This window comes from Leiobunum rupestre, chromosome 11, assembly GCF_980474605.1.
Source record: "Leiobunum rupestre chromosome 11, qqLeiRupe1.1.hap1, whole genome shotgun sequence".
In the NCBI taxonomy this organism is placed as follows: Eukaryota; Metazoa; Arthropoda; class Arachnida; order Opiliones; family Sclerosomatidae; genus Leiobunum; species Leiobunum rupestre.
The window spans coordinates 20,912,801-20,931,934 of NC_143394.1; the positions used below are offsets into that span (position 1 = coordinate 20,912,801).

General features: G+C 39.1%; 1 long non-coding RNA gene across 2 annotated transcripts; it reads right to left on the bottom strand.

The window, feature by feature from the left end:
* Positions 1–593: 593 nt before the first annotated feature.
* LOC149921984 (uncharacterized) lies at positions 594–1,352 on the bottom strand. Of its 2 annotated transcripts, none has more exons than XR_016477380.1 (5): positions 1,312–1,352; positions 1,124–1,234; positions 949–1,065; positions 802–888; positions 594–770 (listed from the first exon to the last, which is right to left on the bottom strand). It is a non-coding gene; the product is annotated as an uncharacterized LOC149921984 (long non-coding RNA). The 2 variants fall into 2 exon arrangements; XR_016477381.1 differs by having other exon boundaries at positions 1,124–1,231; positions 1,312–1,327.
* Positions 1,353–19,134: the final 17,782 nt, after the last annotated feature.

Sequence of the window (19,134 nt, forward strand, 5' to 3'; positions counted from 1 at the left end):
CAATAAAGATTACCTCAATCTAACTTAAACTTGTGCTCAAAATGGCTTAAGGCAATAAATCGATTGAACTTAATACCTGGAAAGTATCACTTTGTTTGTGATAAACACTTTAAAGAATCAGATTATCATATTGGCAAAAACGCGAAAGATCTCACGCGGAAAATTCTTAAGGAAAACTCAATTCCTTCGGTTTTAGCGAGGGGAAAAAGTGATGTAACATTTGTTGTAATAAAGAATCCCACTTCTGACACCAAGTTGTGATTCCTATTCTGTATTTCAATTAATTAGATCAAATACATATAATATAACTGAATGCTTTATTAAGGTTCCTTCATGTTAAGCATAGTGAGTAAGTCTGGCGGGAAAATACTCCTTGTTACATTTCTTAGTCTTATTGTCTACCCTAGTGACATCTATTGTGTATTATTTAATGCGGTTCAAGGTTAAGGTTAACTGGGTTAGATTCTCTATTACAACAACATTCACCTTAAAAAGTTATCAAGGAAATTGGACAACATTTAATGTAAATATTTAGAAATTCGAATGGGCATATATTGCCATCCTTCAGAGGTATCAAGAATATGAAGGATTAACGTTGGCTAAGGCTAACAAATTATCAAAATTTCATATAAAGTTTAAAACTCAACTTGGCCGCACAAACAGTTAGCAGTTCTGTGGCAAAAAGCATAGAATTTTTGAAAGAGGCTGGTGATCCAGTGTTTCAAGGAAGCGGGCCAACATCTAAATTTATATCAAAAATTGATCGGTATCTACAAAAAAAATTTTGACACCGTATCTTACCTCACTGTCCCTTGCAGTTTGTTTGAGGTATTGAACTCTCGAAATCCATGGGCTAAAGGTTACAAGGCACCAATTCGGCTTTCCAACCTTGAAATAACCAAATGTTACATAATGAAGACTAAAGAACTTCTATTCAATTTAACAGACCTGGAAGGCAACTTGATTTTTTAAAGCCAAAGAAAGACAGCCATTATTGGTTTTGGTGTCACAATTCACAGTGTTTTGGACATTGGAGAGAAGTACATTGTTCCCCCTGATGGACCACTGAAGTATATTTTTTAAAATACCAGATTTTGCAAACAATTGTTAATTTTTAAGATACCTTTTAACTTAAAAACTTTCGCAGGACCATTTAGAGTTATATTTTAAGTTTTTAACACAATTCGTCAGCGAGGAGGTTGGAACAACAATCCTACTTGTAGAAACTTCACTGCTGCATACAAAAACACGTTGGTTACTAAAATTGAAAATAAAAAAAGTGGCCACTTAATTGATTTGGACAACACTCACGTTCCAAATTTGTGCTTGGTGCCAGTTCCAACCAACGAACTTAGAGTTATTAAAGAAGAATCTCTAGAGGAAGAAATGGATGACTTTATTATGTTTCTTACCATATGTAACATAATTACTCCTAAGTATGCCTCTGTATAATATTTCCATTGAAAAAAATTCAATGAGACCTTGTTTCACGCGGAACATACATTGAGCGGACCCAAAAATGCATATAATCCTTGCGCTATTGAAAAGGTTACCATGGAAATGAAATCATGTGATCGCGAGGCACGAGCTAAACTTGACATGGGCAAAGCCAGAAACGCGCGAGGAATTCTCACTAACTTCCGTTTCCCATCAGAAAAGTTGATGACGCATATTTCGTCACGGAGTTGTAAGTGACGTAATTTACGTCATATCCCGTGAACAAGGTTTCATTAACGAAAAAGCTTTTATGGCATGCTTATGAGTGATTATGTTACATATGTTCTTACTGATGAAACATCAACATCCAACATCTTTCGAGAAAACATAATCCGTTATATGGCTGGTTTTGTTGTAAAGAAATTACAAAAAGAATTAAAATGCGAAACATATTTACACACTATGTAAAGGAGGATCCAACCAAACTTCTTCTCCTTTTAAAGGACAATGGTGGATTATGTCATCCGACAGCTAGTGTTCTCAAGATTTGTAGCTTGACCGAGAAGGCAGTGAGATTCAAACTGTGGCTTAAAACATTGACTTAAAAATAGAATGTTTGGTTCTGCACCAGTTAGTAATGGACAATATTTTTCCAACTCTTACTAAACACATGTTTGATGACGAACTTGGATCACAACACCACGTTAATGTTTTGATGAAAAAGATTATCAAAATATACGTTAACATAAGGCTGAGGAAAATAAGCAGAGACATAAACAATCAAATGAAGAAAGAAGCTATTCGAAAAAGACTCACCAAAGCTAATACTTTTTCAAGGGCAATAAGAGTTCTTTAATCCTTTATCAGTGTGTGTAGAATCCCTTCCACAATTATACCTAACTTTTACATCCTTTGATTGCAATGACAATAGCCAAATACTCAGACACTGTTTATTTTTATTCCTATTATCATGTATTTCTGCTATTATTTATGTAGTTTATTTTATTTATTTATATTAATATTGAAACTAATATATTCATAAGTATTACATTAACAGATAAATATCATTAATATTTACTCACATTTCATTATATGATTTGGAAATTTATTGGTACATTCCTCCATACTTCCTTTGTTTACATCTGACAGCTGACTTACTTTTCTTTAGTATAGTCAAGGCTGTAGCCTAGGTATAGTTAGCCGCGCGTAGACGCCGTAGGCGGCGCCACGTAATTTTGTCCATATCACGCATAAGCGAGCGCCATTGCTCAAAACCGGCCTCAATTTCGTAGATCCAGCAGTTTGTCTAGGTATAAGTATAGTTCCTATGTCTATGCTTAAAACGTAAGTCACACCACGGCCAACTTCGATCACGCACGGTTGGCGCATGGGCCAATAAAAGATTTCATCATGAAATCTTTTATTGACCCATGGTTGGCGAACCGCGTGTGATCGAAGTCGAAGTTTGCTGGGACCACACTCAGGGTTATCCCTCTACTGGCGAAACAATGTGTTACTAACTCTGCGCAAGCGCGAAAGTATCACATGGAGATATCCTTTTAGGTAGCGTCCTCGGTTGGCATTTTTGTACAATATTCTGCTTTTTCCGTCTCTCATAGTTGATATCTTTAGTACGTTCAAGATTCGAAATTTTAAGCATGGCCGCTGATTGTGATACCTTCGCACTTGCGCAATGGCTGTTACTCCTATTTTCCCTGATAGAGGGTTAAGAATAACCGGCTCGCGCTCTTGTTGGGGAAATTCAGTGGAAGCGTAACATCCCTATGTTAATTTTATTTTAGTCCATCCTAAATGTTTACTGAGGCGGCAGACGCTATTAGAGTTTTATGGCACGCCAAACGAGACAGAATTATGTTTGAGTTAAAAGGGCCTCGATAAAAATTTGTTCTCGTGGAGAGACGTTATAGCGGTAAATGTCTCGTGGAGAGACGTTATGGCGAAAAATTGGTTCTCGTGGAGAGACGTTATAGCGGTAAATGTCTCGTGGAGAGACGTTATAGCGGTAAATGTCTCGTGGAGAGATGTTATAGCGGTAAATGTCTTGTGGAGAGACGTTATGGCGAAAAATTTGTTCGCGTGGAGAGACGTTATAGCGGTAAATGTCTCGTGGAGAGACGTTATAGCGGTAAATGTCTCGTGAGAGACGTTATAGCGGTAAATGTCTCTTGGAGAGACGTTATAGCGGTAAATGTCTCGTGGAGAGATGTTATAGCGGAAAATGTCTCGTGGAGAGACGTTATGGTGAAAAATTTGTTCTCGTGGAGAGACGTTATAACGGTAAATATCTCGTGGAGGGACGTTATAGCGGTAAATGTCTCGTGGAGAGACGTTATAGCGGTAAATATCTCGTGGAGAGATGTTGTGGCGAAAAATTTGTTCTCGTGGAGAGACGTTATAGCGGTAAATATCTCGTGGAGAGACGTTATAGCGGTAAATGTCTCGTGGAGAGACGTTATGGCGAAAAATTTGTTCTCGTGGAGAGACGTTATAGCGGTAAATGTCTCGTGGAGAGACGTTATAGCGGTAAATGTCTCGTGGAGAGATGTTATAGCGGTAAATGTCTCGTGGAGAGACGTTATGGCGAAAACTTTGTTCTCGTGGAGAGACGTTATAGCGGTAAATATCTCGTGGAGGGACGTTATAGCGGTAAATGTCTCGTGGAGAGACGTTATAGCGGTAAATGTCTCGTGGAGAGATGTTATAGCGGTAAATGTCTTGTGGAGAGACGTTATAGCGGTAAATGTTTCGTGGAGAGACGTTATAGCGATAAATGTCTCGTGGAGAGACGTTATAGCGGTAAATGTCTCGTGAGAGACGTTATAGCGGTAAATGTCTCGTGGAGAGACGTTATAAAAACTTGTCTAGGTTAACGGTAATAGTTAGTGTAGGGAGCTGTTGGCTCGATCTCGTGGCATGCAGGGCTTGCCACCACCCTCCTACGCATTGTAACCCGGCCACCTGAATTAAGGGCTCAAAAGTCGCATGATGACTTAGGCCTAAGGTGGTGCCTTGGGTATTAGCCTAGCTGATTATTATTATTATTATGGCGAAAAATTTGTTCTCGTGGAGAGACGTTATAGCGTTAAATATCTCGTGGAGAGACGCTAAAGCGGTAAATGTCTCGTGGAGAGATGTTATAGGAGCAAATGTCTCGCAGATAAATGGCGTCAAATTGTACATTGTTAATTTTAGTTTTGCTTTCATTAAAATTATTTTAAAGGGCATATAACTTCCGTTATTTGGTGTGTTACTCCAACACTTCGAAGACCGCGAAATGCGGCAGAATTTAAGAAATTACCAGACATATGATATTTACATATTAGTGACAAGGGAGTAATAACGAGTGACGTAACGAAAAAAATTTAAAGCCGCGCCCCTTAGCGACGAAGTTAGATGTAAAAAGAACTATACTTTCCGCCCCGAGCTTGTGCCTTACAGTGCCAATCGCATGCGCGCCTTGAGCGTATCTATAGTTTCTTAGTTTTAACGTTTAGTTAATGTACAAAATATACTTATTTAATATTATAATTACATATTGTAATATATTAGCCGAATAGCAAATGATTAAAATTAATACAATTTAATCTTCAATAACAGAACGAACGAAAAATCTAGGATGAAATTAAAAATAACAAAGCACTTTTATTTCAATCGTTGTGTAAAATACAAACTAATTCACAAAAGTTGAATAATAAGTAAGTTTATACATTGTTTCAGAAGAAATTACGGGGGAATTACTTTGGCGAGGCGTAACTTTCCTCAGATTTTGGCGCCAAAACGGTTTTGGCGCGAAATCGCGGATGAATACACTATAAAAGAACAGCCAACAATGGCAAAATCCGATTTTTAACCAGCCCTTTTTATTTGTTTGCGTAAATTTCGGTAACATGACCAATATTTCGTTTTATCTTGAAAACTATAGTCACTCGAAGTTAAATTTTAATTTATTTATACGTCTATTACTATTTAAATGTATTAATTAACAATATCAACTCCTAATGGTTAATAAAGAAATTACGGTTTTTGTGTTATTCCGGATACTTTATGTGCTTATATGTATATTCTACTTATACATTATAACATACGGAATTATTAGGTATTTTAATCTTTATTTTAACGATGACATATAAATACGTAACTCAATGTGTAAATATATTATTAATGTAGGCCTATGGTATGGCTACTCTAGAATCGTTTCATGTCTTATTATGACCTGCAATTTTTCATGTAATCGCGAGTCCAACTCTGCCTGGAAAACGTTAGACCTAAATCGGAGGTCGGGATTTCGTTATTCTAAAATTGTATTTTTATTACACGTTTTGTACTTGCCCACTTGCATACAGCCATTTTCTGGTCTAAAGCGAAATCTTGGATTGAAGTTGGCTGTTTTAAAGAGGGTTGGCTGTACAACTAAAAGATAAAATCTGGCAGCCGTGGAACAGTAAATTTAATCAGCGATTTCCGGTTTTACGCCGCGGGCGGGATGGAATGGTGACGAAACATTTATTGAGAGCCCTATTACCCCAAAACTTTCGCTATTGGGAAGGCCGGCCTTCGGCCGTGCCCCAGCTAGTTGCATTGATCGTATAATTTGTACAACCCCGTAGACCTAATAAAACCCGTTGTATCTCTATAGAAATAACCATATATCACTATAAAAACCCAGTAGATCATTTAGAACCTTTATAACGCCTGTACCCTAAAAATTCCGAGTAATCCTATAAGAAACCCTTTAGACTCTCCAGACGTATACCGCCAGTTTTGCGTACAGTTGTTTGAGACCCGGGCTATTTTTTTTTGTCGTGGACGGTGGACCCATTAAGTTTGGTCCCCCCATAGCGCACTTAAAACATTTCAAAAATGTTATTGCCTCCACACCTTGAATGTTTTTCGTGAATTTGGTTGTTCTAGTGTCAATATTGACGAAACCTATAGCGGAACAAACACAACAAGGGCGGATCCAGACCATCTAGTAAGGAGGGGCAATCATGAGCGCCCGCAGACATATTTATTATATTATTATTATTATATTTAGTTAATGAGTCCCCAAACCTTCTATTTGCATCCTACCCCCCCCCTCGAGCCCAGAAAAGATTTCCCAAGTTGCCATAATTTGCACCCCCCACCTCGAGTTTCTTCGCTGGGTCTTGCCCCCTCTGCGCGGTCCCGTAGGGGCTTCGGTCATGCTTTCTTCTTCTCCTTGGGGGGAGGCTGCCCCCTTGGGTGCGCCACTGGGGTGGGCCAAAATGGGCGTGTTCGGCGACATATAATTGAAAAGTAAATGTACAATACATTCATTTTCGTTTGCACAAAGTTTCCACACCTAGTATGCTCTAGTCTCCAGGGCCGGCTCAAGAAATTTTATACACCCGGGCAAGGGGGATTTTTGGCGCCCCTTTTATTTTGAGACTAAATTGAACTACCCCCCCCCGGTAAAAAACATAACCATGTCCATGTTATAAATTTACCGTTTTCATAAAAATAAATAATCCCTTTAATCACTTTCTCAATACTTTGTGTAAATAAGCAAAATACTAGTCCCAAATCCATGGGTTTAAAAAGAAACTTAGATCATGAAAATATTCTTAACCCCAAACGTACTTCAATACCTAGGGTCCCTCCTACAGGCTACCACTCCTAAAAGCATATGTAACATAATTACTCATAAGTATGCCACTAGCATTATTTCTTCACTAACGGTTTGTTTCACAGATATTGCGTCATACATACCCTTCGTAATATTTGATATCATATTTTATGTCATATTTGACGTCATCGAATCTCAAATGCCGATAATACCGTCGCCCAAATAGCTTTACGTCTGACAAACCGACGGCCATTATTTTAGTAAACAAACCGGTTTGAACAACCAAGGCTTGGGAGCTAAAATATAGTGTCAAGTTCTGCTAATGTAATTATTTTGCCAATTAATTAAGTTCTCGGAGACTCACGTTCTAAAATAAATTTGCATTGTCAAATAAAAGAAGCAGGTTTATTGGAAAAAATAGTTGAAATTCAGGTTGATCTTTTCCGGGGCATCTACAAGGTTGGAGTCTTTGCAGATTCTTTTGAGCCTAGGCCTAACTCTTCTAGGCTTGGTATGGGATTTAATAACGCTGGTGGAATATCCCACTTCGACTACTTATTTCATTTTCGGAAAGTGATCTCTGAACCGAACCGTATTGGTCATTTTCCTTTTATTTTTTTTAAACTACTCAGTATTTAACTTCATCCGCACAAACCGAGAGAGTTTATAAATTTCAATAAAGCTACATTGGGCTGCCTAAAATTCCGACGCAAAAAATTCCTTTTCAATTTAGAGGTTTTCCATTGGCTTAAATAAATATGTTAGTAGCCAATAGTGTGATTCCCAAAATTACTAGGATGAATAAAAAGGTTAAAATCTAACGTAGTCCACCTTTTTACTGGTTCGTGGTGAAACAAACCGTTAGTGAAGATTTTTGAATGGAATAAAGGTACAGTGGCATACTACTGAGCAATTATGTTACATATGCTTAAAGGTACGTCTCTAAAATATTCATATAAAGACAGGATATAAGCCAAATTCTCTTAAACCAAAGAATAACAAACTTTGTTAGTCCTGATGAACTAGCTCTATAGTCTGTATGAAACGTTTGGCCGGTTTTGGGCCTATTTGATAGAACGCTTTATTGCTTTAACAACTTAATTAAAACAGTATTTGGCGGGATTTTTTAAGGCCTACACTTAAGAACTTTTTTTAAGCTGTCGCTTTCTTTTCTGCTTCAACGGCTTCTCTTAATTTCCTTTTTTATAATCTTAATTCAATTCAACGTGTCTCTAATTAATATCTATCTAACTAAAACTATTTAACTGAAACTAATAAATGGCTTTCTGCGCGTGCGCGTAAAATAGAAGTGACTAACGCTAACCACGGACACACGACAGATTAAGGGGGAAGAATATAGTAAAAGCCTCTTTTTCGTTCAACGTTTAACAATTACATAATTGAATTATATTTTTATTATTAGGCTGAACCTTCCTCTAGTGCTTAAAATAATTTTGATAATTCTGTTCCTGTTTCTCGGCCTTTTGGAGTCGCACCGGGATCTCCGGTGCCAGCTGTGCCCGTTTTATGTGGACCGCTGTGTTCCCGTCGTTCCCCTTTAGGAGCTCTCTCCAAAGGGTATGACTCTTTACCTACGTAGGTAGGGTGTCGGCTGGAGTTGCTATAGCATCCACTCTTAATCCCACTGCTGTGTGCGAAGTGAGGATTGGTCCACCCATTGCTGCACCTTCTGCTGGGTTGAGTGGTTTGCGTCAAAGGTGCAACCATCAGTAGTAGGGTACTACTACCCGAGGGGCTAACCACTTCCCGTAATCGGTGTTCACCCTAACTGTAATCTTCGGTAATCTTTTGAACTCATTTGTAATCCCGTAATCATTTGTAATTTTCGTACTCATCTGTAATCACGTGTATTCATTGGAATTACCCCGTACTTAATTACTCATCTGTAACAATTTTAAAGATTTGGGTTGCCTGTTTACTCATCGTAATCATTATGTTCTCATCCTAATCATTCTGTACTCATCGTAATCGGTCTGTACTCATCGTAATCATGTGTACTCATCTGTACTCATTATTGATTACGTAATTGGTGTACAGGCAAATTCTTACTGGCTAGCCCCTCGCTGGATTTGTCACCTGTCCGGGTTTGGGGACGCTGGCGTAGGGCACTATGATGATAGGCCTCCGGTGGTATGGCCCCTGTTGCTAGGTACACCGGGCTAAAAATTCTGACACCCTTCTATTCTTGTACTATCGCCCAACCACTTTTTCTTCTTCATATTATATACCCTGGTTTATAATGAAAATACCAGAAAAATGCTTTATCCGTCAGAACTATGCACCGTAATTTTATGGTTTATTTACTATTGTAAAAAAATAGTCGCAAAAAACGTTCATCGACGATGTTGGTAATTTGGTTGGTAAAACAGTTTGTATTTCCAATTAGCTAAAGATTTTTCAAATTATGTTATGCTTTCATTAAAATTTTTATAAACAAATCCGATTCTTGGTAAAACAAAAAGGCTCACAACTAAATTTCGGCGCCCCTCTCAAACCGGCGTGAGTTAAAACGGTTTGGGTCCACTTGCGCAGTTTACATTTGCGCACTTCCCACTTCCGCAGTTTTCATTTGCGCACGTTCTCAATTGCGCGTTTCCCATTTGCGGAATTGCTATTTGCGCAGCTCCCCATTTGCGCAGTTTGTCATTTGCGCAATTTACCATTTGCGCGCTTTTTCCCGATTGCGCAGTTTCCCGCTTGCGTGGTTTTCTCGTTTGCGCAGTTTCCCGTTTGCGCGGTTCCCCGTTTGCGCAGTTTCCCGTTTGCGCGATTTTCCTGTTGCGCAGATTTGTTATTTGAACGGTTTTCCCATTTGCGGGGATTTTTATGACTTAAATATTCACTATATATAGTCCAACAGCGACTCGAAGCTTCTCGGCCTTTAGGCTAAGATCATAGTGTAGTAACTGTTTACTGACAGTTCCATCTTTAAGTACGATTTTAATGATGGCCATACCTCTAAAACAATTGTAGGCGGCACAATAAAAACGATACTTTTTCGTATTTTAAAACAAATTTATTAATTTTTGTATCATTCTTAATAGAACACCTATATGAAAACGGTGCCTACGTGCCCGGCTAACCTAACCGTTGCGCGCTAGCCTTGATATAACTACCTCTATATAAAAACTATTTCGTTGAAATGGCCGCCAATATAGGACAGTAAGCGTCCTGTATTTCGTAGGAATGGCCTCTGTCATAGGACAGTTACGTCCTATGTGAGAGGCCAATACCAAGATATTTCGTTAGAATGGCCTCTGTCGCAGAATTCATATTAGGAAAATATTTTTCTAGAGTTGGACTCGCGATTAGTCGATTACATACGAGAAATTACAGGTCATAGTAAGACATGAAACGATTCCAGATTAACATATAGAGTAGACATAGGCCTAAATGAATATTTTGACCTCTCCGAGGGGACAAAGTCCCCTAGGAGGGGTTATACAACCACCGTGTCAGTCTGTGGGTCTGTGGGTCTGTGGGTCTGTGGGTCTGTCAGGCCTGCGAACGCGTTCGCATTTTCGGTGCAAAGTGTAATCACTGCGTACGCAGTTTCTCAAAGGGTTGGCAAAACTACCGTGTGAAGGTGAGCGTTAACGGATGCATTTGCGGTTTGGTTTGGATGGTGTTTTTTCGCTCACCGTCGTGACGGTTTGGTGTATTACGTTTTTGTAATGTTTATGGGTAGGTTGTGAGTGTTGAATTTGTTGTGTTTGTGTTCTGATGGTTGTGCATGTTGAGTCTGTTGTGTTTATATGGGCGTTTTCTCTCCAACTTCTTCTTAATGACTTTGGGACGGACCGAGTGCTGAGTGTAATGCTACCTCTCAATGTCCAATGGCAGGGTTTCCACCAGTTGTACACGGTATTCGTCTTAGTAACAATTTGCGATCGCATCGGGCGGGCTTTGAACCCGAGACCTCCTGATTGACAGGCGGACGTTCTACCACAGAACCACCGACACTTTTTACGCCTTATTGAAAATTAGACCTTCAGCTTTATCGGAAGCGTATTTAATAGAGTACGAAATTTTGGTTTAATTGAAATATAATTGAAATTATTGCATCGAACAAATTCTAATTTAGCGTTTCTCTATTGATTAAAAACAAATGCGCCACCCAGGTTTCGAACCCAGACCATTCGGCTTGGCAGTCGAGCGCTCTACCACAGAACCACCGATAGCTGCTTAGATTCACTGAAATTAAGACAGGCATCGTAAGCATAATAGGTAATAAAGTCTTTTTTTATTAATGAATTTATGAAGGCCTAATCTGGTTTTTTTTAAAGGTTAAATCTTGTTTTAGCGCAGTCAGCCGAGATTAGAGGGTTAAAGGGTAGACCCTGTGGGTGGTCCACTTTGTTAGTTTTTTTTGTTATTTATTTACGGGTATTCTTAACGACCTATATATAGTTGTGTTAATTCAAAGGAGATAATTTAACGTTAATTGCTTTAAGAGCTGACGGTTAGTCAAGTGGCTCTCTGTGCTTTGTTGATGGTAAGGTTTTTGCTTCTTGTAAATATATTTGGTGTGGATATTTGGATATCTACGATTTCTAACGCAGTCAATGATTTCTTGGGTGTGCGAGTCATTATATGATATTGGAAATTGGACGGCATTGGTCTTTTTCATGCGGTATGTGTCACAACGTCAACTGGAAGTTGAAATAAAATGAGCGTTAAAGATGCGGCAAGTATTTCGTAAGCGAGAAAAATACAAATACCATCTGTAGATGTTTCTTTCATTAAAATTTGCTTAGTATTATATTCAACTGATAAACATGTACTGTAAAAAGGGTTAAATTCAATTGTGCATTGTTTTAGTGAATCTAACTCGCTGTTGTAACTACTTAATTTATAATATTCTGAATAAATTAAACTCGATTGTTTCGTCTCAATTATTTAAATTAAAATTAAAATTTTATACCGGGCAGGGTTTGAACCGAGAATACGTTTTTCGTAAATAACTCTGAATTGCGGAGATATCTTTGGGGGTCGTGTCGAGAAATTAATACCACTAGGGACCATACTTCCGAGGAGAGGTATATTTTGGCTTGCCAACTTGTTTTACTCTTATTTCGTCTGTGCAGAGAATTTGGATATACTTAGGATTGTGAAATTATCCAATATGACTAATCTGAACTTGTCGGCGATTTTTCGATATTCCTTCATGGAAGCTAGTTCCGAAGCCAGGAGTAGCAGTGCTTCGGTTCTGATATTGACGTAAATCGTATAGTGTACTGAACCATAATATGTAAAAACATTTTTACATTATCTTTCGGGAATTTATGTGTTATCGTGTAAAATGTGTTAATATTGTTTGCAATTTTATTTCAATAATCGGGAGTCCTACTATAATCTAAAATGGTTTTTCGAAAATCAATTCCGTCGGAATGACAAAACAACGATATAATCAAATTCAACATTTCAAAATTTAGAATTTTGTAATCTTTAACGTTCGTTATAAAATACCCTAAGCATTTTTAGAATTAGTTTAGAAATTGACACAGCTGAAGAAGGGTTACGGCCCGAAAGTTCCTGAAATTTGTAAATAATAATAATAAAATTATTTAAAAAAAAAACCACGAATTATCCGTCGCTTATTTACCACTATAACGTCTCTCCACGAGACATTTATCGCTATAACGTCTCTCCACGAGACATTTACCGCTATAACGTGTCTCCACGAGACATTTATCGCTATAACGTCTCTCCACGAGACATTTACCGCTATAACATCTCTAAACGAGACATTTATCGCTTTAACGTCTCTCCACGAGACATTTACCGCTATAACGTCTCTCCACGAGACATTTACCGCTATAACGTCTCTCCACGAGACATTTACCGCTATAACGTCTCTCCACGAGACATTTACCGCTATAACGTCTCTCCACGAGACATTTACCGCTATAACATCTCTCCACGAGACATTTACCGCTATAACGTCTCTCCACGAGACATTTACCGCTATAACGTCTCTCCACGAGAACAAATTTTTCGCCATAACGTCTCTCCACGAGACATTTACCGCTATAACATCTCTCCACGAGACATTTACCGCTATATCGTCTCTCCACGAGACATTTACCGCTATAACGTCTCTCCACGAGACACTTTTAACTTAAACATAATTCTGTCTCGTTTGGCGTGCCATAGAGTTTGGCAGCCAGTACCTAAGGAATTTTTATGGTGCGCAGTTTAAGAGCCAACGTGGGAAATTCTTAATTTTCTGGATAAGCATTCAAATAGCTTAGGATTAGCAGACGAAAATGCAGTAGTTTATGAGATTCTCCAGTTGCCCGCTACGTGGCTCTATGTAAAATAAAAAGCTTATTAACAGAAGTAAATGAACCACTGTTATCAGACCGCTATATCTCTCAAACTAGAGGTTTGCGCCGCCTCTAAACACCACCACCGCCGATAATTTTGAACGCGCCGTCGAACGTCAAATTTTGGTTTTCGGATTTCAGTCGATGCAGAGTAATAGCATTTTCACTTACGTTAACGTCAATAGATTCCAGCATTGCTATCTTGGCTATAGAGAGAATCACTAATATAACCAAGGTTTATCCACATTTTAATTATCTTTAAATTTAAATGTTGCTTGGTTTATCGATATGTTTTCTAAAATCGCATTAGAATGGGTCTAATATTTTTTGGTTGCTAGGAGACTAAGGGTCCCAGCTTTAACAACTATAACGCTACGATGTTTACGGAAGCCCACTTCATGAACGGTCCATGGGATCCACGCCATCGGTCAGGTTACCTCTATGGCCAATCCGAGACTGATAACAATTTTTTACTTTAAATTCAATGAATGAAGCATTTTATATACGTTTATAAAATCACATCATAATACCTTAAATTATATTTAAATTGAAAATAAAACATCAAAATAGCAATATTTATGTTCACTGTGCGATGATAACCTTCGGCAGCAAAAATGATATTATTTGTAACTCGGATTTATTTCTGATTGGAAGGCTCAGAGGGAGTCAGAGCGTCAGTGCAGTACCCCCGCCAGGAATTTTTAACACACAGGCCCGGTCTGATTTAAAGACCCCCCCTATCTATATATATTTTAATTTTGAAATGTTCGATTTTAAAGAATTTTCTTGACTATAGTTAAAATTTTAAAATTATGACACGTTTTCTTAGGAAAGATAAAATTTTCTGCCCTCGCAATTTAATCAAAGAATGATACTCTTCGATTAGAGCTTTTACCAAATTCGTCAACCACTAAATTAGGGTTTTCTTTTAAACAATTCGACAAATCCCGATTAATGGACCACGTAGCCAGATTTGAAAGTCTAAATTATCCCATAGTTGTTCGAAGACGTGTTTCTATTTTTTTCAGGGAACTGAAACTTTTTTCTGAGATGGTGTTTGCGACAGGAATGGATTGAACAACCTTGTAGTACTTAACAAGGTCAGGGAAGCCATCTTCCATGGGCATTAAATAGTGGAAGCAGTCGCTTACGCTGTTAAATTTTTTGGGGATAATTAGATTTCTCGCAATTTTAATTTGACTTTTTAAGGAATCAAGGTCGAAATGAAACCTATCGTATGTGTTACAATGTGTTAGGATATCGATTTCGTTTAGGAAGTTCTCAGAGTTAGGGTCAAACGCCATGATACCATTATATAGACCAGAGTTTTCTAATAGCCGGATTTTCATTTCAGAAATAAATTTGTTTATTAATTCGAAATAAGTGGACCTCATCTGGTCTATTAGGGTTTTTGCTTCAGTTTCCCTGGTCCCCGTTGTAATTGTTACCACACTATGTTTTAATCTCCTGTTAGGGATAATTTCCCAAATAGAATCAAAGCGTTCAGAGTTTCTACAATCTTCTAAGGTCTTGACAGTAGCTTGGCAAATGGCAACGGCTTCCGTAAAAATAACTTTGGAACTTTGTAAATATTCCGACAGGGAATTTGTTACGCCTAATACTTCGTCTAAAGTTAAAACTACGGAATCGAGTCTATTTCTAAAATAGTGAATCCCTTTTTTTTGCTCCACCATCGAGTGTCGCAGCTTTGTGGCATTTTCAGTATGTCGTACCCTAGATCTTTTTGAGAGTTTTCAAAATATTCACTTATAATAACCGAATTGCTTTGAAAGTTGTAAATGGCTTGAACCAAACCAAGTAATTCCCTAACTGTCGATATTTTGGAGCATAACGGCTTTCCGTTGCTATATGCAACGCGTTTTGAAATTTTTAATGTTTAGGCTTAGTTTCTCCTTTAGATTTGACAGTCGCCAGCCAGATTTCCCGCACGGTACTGATGAGTTTCAAATAGAACGAAACCGGTCTACCGTTGGAATTTTTGGCTATTTTATTTAATTTTAACTTAGTTTATTACTCGAAAATCTATTTGATCCGAGTTTCGCGTTTTTTGCTCGAAGACCTATTGGGTACGAGTTAGTAGTAAGTTTTTTAATTTCTTCAAATTTGTTTAGGATTTAGCTATTTTATCCCTTTTAATTATGGACTAATCTACTTTTTCGCGTTTTTTATCATCCTTATGATATTTTGGAGCAACAGTCAACTAATACTAAATTTAAGCGGTGGGCGTAGCAATGAACGCACGGACAATGGACACCTACTGCTTCTTCTACTTTAACCCTTACTCCTTTTTCGTGTCCACTCATTACATTGGCTCCATCATAAGTCTGTGCAACACAATTCTCCAGTTTGAAACCACCCTCTTTTAAAAGATTTATAATTGCCAAGCTGATACTCTCAGAATCAAACTTGTGTAAATCTGTGAACCCTATAAATCGTTCTACGACACCTATTTCTGCTTTAGTATATCGAATACAAAGACTTAACTGCTCTACTCCCGCGTTGTCTCGTGTTTCGTCAGCTATTACAGAGTAGAATCCACCGGATTCGTTGACCTCTTGAACAATAATTTTTCTCACTAAACTTGCACAAATGCCAATTATTTCGTTTTGTATGGTGCTGTGCAATATTTGGCATTATTCGGCATATTATCGCACTTGGCTTTTAAATCAGGACATTTTCTTTTTAAAAGATCTAATATTGCAATAAAGTTTCCCCTATTCCCAATATAGTCGGCGGATGTGTAAGTGTTCCCCTGAAGTGCTAAATCTTGTTGGGCACATAAAATAATCACTTCCACGTGTGTAGATAGGACCTCTCTGTTTCTAATAACGTCTAGTTTATGGTGGTCGTTAACTTGGCAAACTATTGATCCACGGGATTTGGATTCCACGTAATCTAAGTACATTTTGTAGGCTAGTTGGTGAGAAGATTTGTTGGAAGTGAAGTGTTCTTCGAATTGTCTCACCATGTTTTTCAAATACGAAAATTCCTTTAGAAATGCAGTGTTTCTACTGCCTAAAAATGACGGCAACAAAAACAATACACTGCATCCTTTGCAACTGAATATTCAATCATTTGATATTTGTCATACCAAGAAGAATTGAAACCTCGATTTTTACCGCCAATTAATCTTTTAGGAAAAGGATTTAGTTTAGGCTGAACTGGAAGGCAATCTTTATCTAGACTAATATCCAAGTTATTCAACGCGTGTAAGCCCATTTCTTTTGAATTGGACACGTTGTTTGATGTATTTTGTGCATGGTTAGAGTTGGGGTTTGTAGTTACTTCTGAAATTTCTCATTCATGAGTTAGTTCCATTTCCATATCAGTACTGACGTTTGGAAGAACTTCAGCAGTATTACTAAAACAGTGACTGTTATCAGTCCCCAAGGATTCTAAACCCTTTCCCAATTCTTTGACTAGGTTTTTCTCAGAACTATAGTTATGGCTTGCGCCGACGATTTCAAAAAACGTGCCATTGCACCTTTCTGACTACTGACGAAACTATATTCCCTTTTCCGTTTTTCTCGTTTTTGGGACCAGATAAAAATTTTCGTATTAAAGAAATCCAGTTTCTCACTTTATGCCAACTTTTGTAGAATTCCTAGAAACTAAGCTTATGTTTATTGTGTTGGTTGGAGCTAAGTTATCACTGAGGCGAACAGGTGGTTTTTTTTGCTGCTTTCCTTGCACGACGGACTTCCCCATCCCGGGCCAGTCTTTTGTCATATACTCTATATCAATGTTAACTGAGTACACTACCAAAAGCAGAAACCACAGAGTTTGCTGCCTTTGGTTGTGTACTCAAGTAATATTGATTTCGAGTATAGGTGGTTCAAAAGAGAACGTTTTGTTAGGGCCATTTAGGACTCTTGTAAATTGGAATTGAATGGGAGTTTTTTTTAGGGGGCTAGATGACCAATTTTTAAAAATAAATAAAATTTAAAAATCACATTCGGAGGCCCCCAGAGGCAATTTTTTTTAAACTTTTAGAGGCCCCTAAAATAGGCCTAAAATTTTTGAACATAGGCACGTGCCTACTTGTTCCTACTGCTGGCGGGGGCACTGCGTCAGTGGCGTAGCCAGAATTTCGTCAAAGGGGGTCCAAGAATGTTAATATTAAGAGGGATGTCGAGAAGGGGGTGTCAATTAATTATAGTCATGGTGGGCCCAGGGGGTTGACATTGAACCCTCCTTGTCTACGCCACTGCAGAGCGTTATCGTGGAGCACGACCAAAAAAATAAAAAGCCAATATCGAGCTTTCAACCGAATTTCGACCCGGCATAACAGCGAATAATTTTGGTTGTCGTTTGACGTCCGGCCAGTGGCCTACCTCGGCAAATATTTGGGAACGGGGCGTCCCTGTGCGAAGTACATTAATTAGTCCATGGAAGGACTACTACGAGTTGGTATTTGCCCTTGCCCTTCTGGTCGCGTGTTTTTTGAACTGTCGCTACAGTGTGTCAGAATTTATAGCTCGGTGTACCTAGTAACAGAGACCATACCACCGGAGTCCTATCATCATAGTGCCCTACGCCAGCGTCCACCTAGCCCGGACAGGTGACAAATCCAGCATGGGTAGCAGAACCCTACTACTGATGGTCTCACCTTTGACGCAAGCCACTCAACCCAGCAGAAGGTGCAGCAATGGGTGGACCAATCCCCACTTCGCACACAGCCGTGGGATTTAGAATGGATGCTATAGCAACTCCAGCCGACACCCTACCTACGTAGGTAAGGAGCCAAACCCTTTGGAGAGAGCTCCTAAAGGGGAACGACGAGCACACAGCAGCCCAAGTAACCGGTGGGCCCCAAAAGGCCGGGAAACAGGACCGCCGTGCCCGCATATGGAGCCCACCGCCCCACAGCACGCTACCCAATCCGCCGAGGCGGCCAGCTTGCCTGGACCCTCTCCGTTAGCCTGAACCGAAGTTCAGTATCCAGCCCAAACCTGACCGAAGTCGGAGGTGGAGATAGGACCATTTGATCAGAGCTAACATCTCCCAGTGCGCCACCGCTCTTATGGGTTACAAGAGCCGGACCCCGACTCCCCGGTAAAGCCACCAGTTATTGCACACTCTAACCCTTTTAGGGCCTGAACTGTCGCTACAAGAAATAGCTCTAAAGTTTTTCCAAACGCCTCATTTCGCCACGTCGAAGACGCCGCCGCCGTAGGCCTAAACGCCGGCGTAAGCCGCCGCCGCCAGTATATTTTGGGTCAAACCCATATCAGATCGGCGCAGGCCTCTATCTCAAACTAACTGGTAAGTAAATTTTATGTATGGGATCTCCCTTTAATCGACGTTGTCAAGTTGACGCGCCTTCATTTCTCCACTAGTTGGTGTGGACGTGTAAATGGAATCTTGATACCCACAATTCTCTAGGGCATTTTTGGCGGGAACTGAAGGGGGTGAGTTTCCGAAGGATTATCATCTCCCACGTTAAGAATCACCAACTCCTCAGGTAAATATAGTGACGTCAAAAAAACCGTCAGCCACATCTAGACGAAAATCTACCGCGATAAGCATTCCAAGTAGAGGTATGGATTCATGTTCCCAATTATGTATCAAATAAATCATAACAGTTTTTGCTTCTTTCGGCTGTTGCGACACGATAGGTATCAGAAGGGTACAAAATTAACCTGTTCCATGTAGCCTCTATAGAAGCTCCATATGCCTGTTCCACGTTGAACGCTCACGAACAAGATTTCTGCTGGC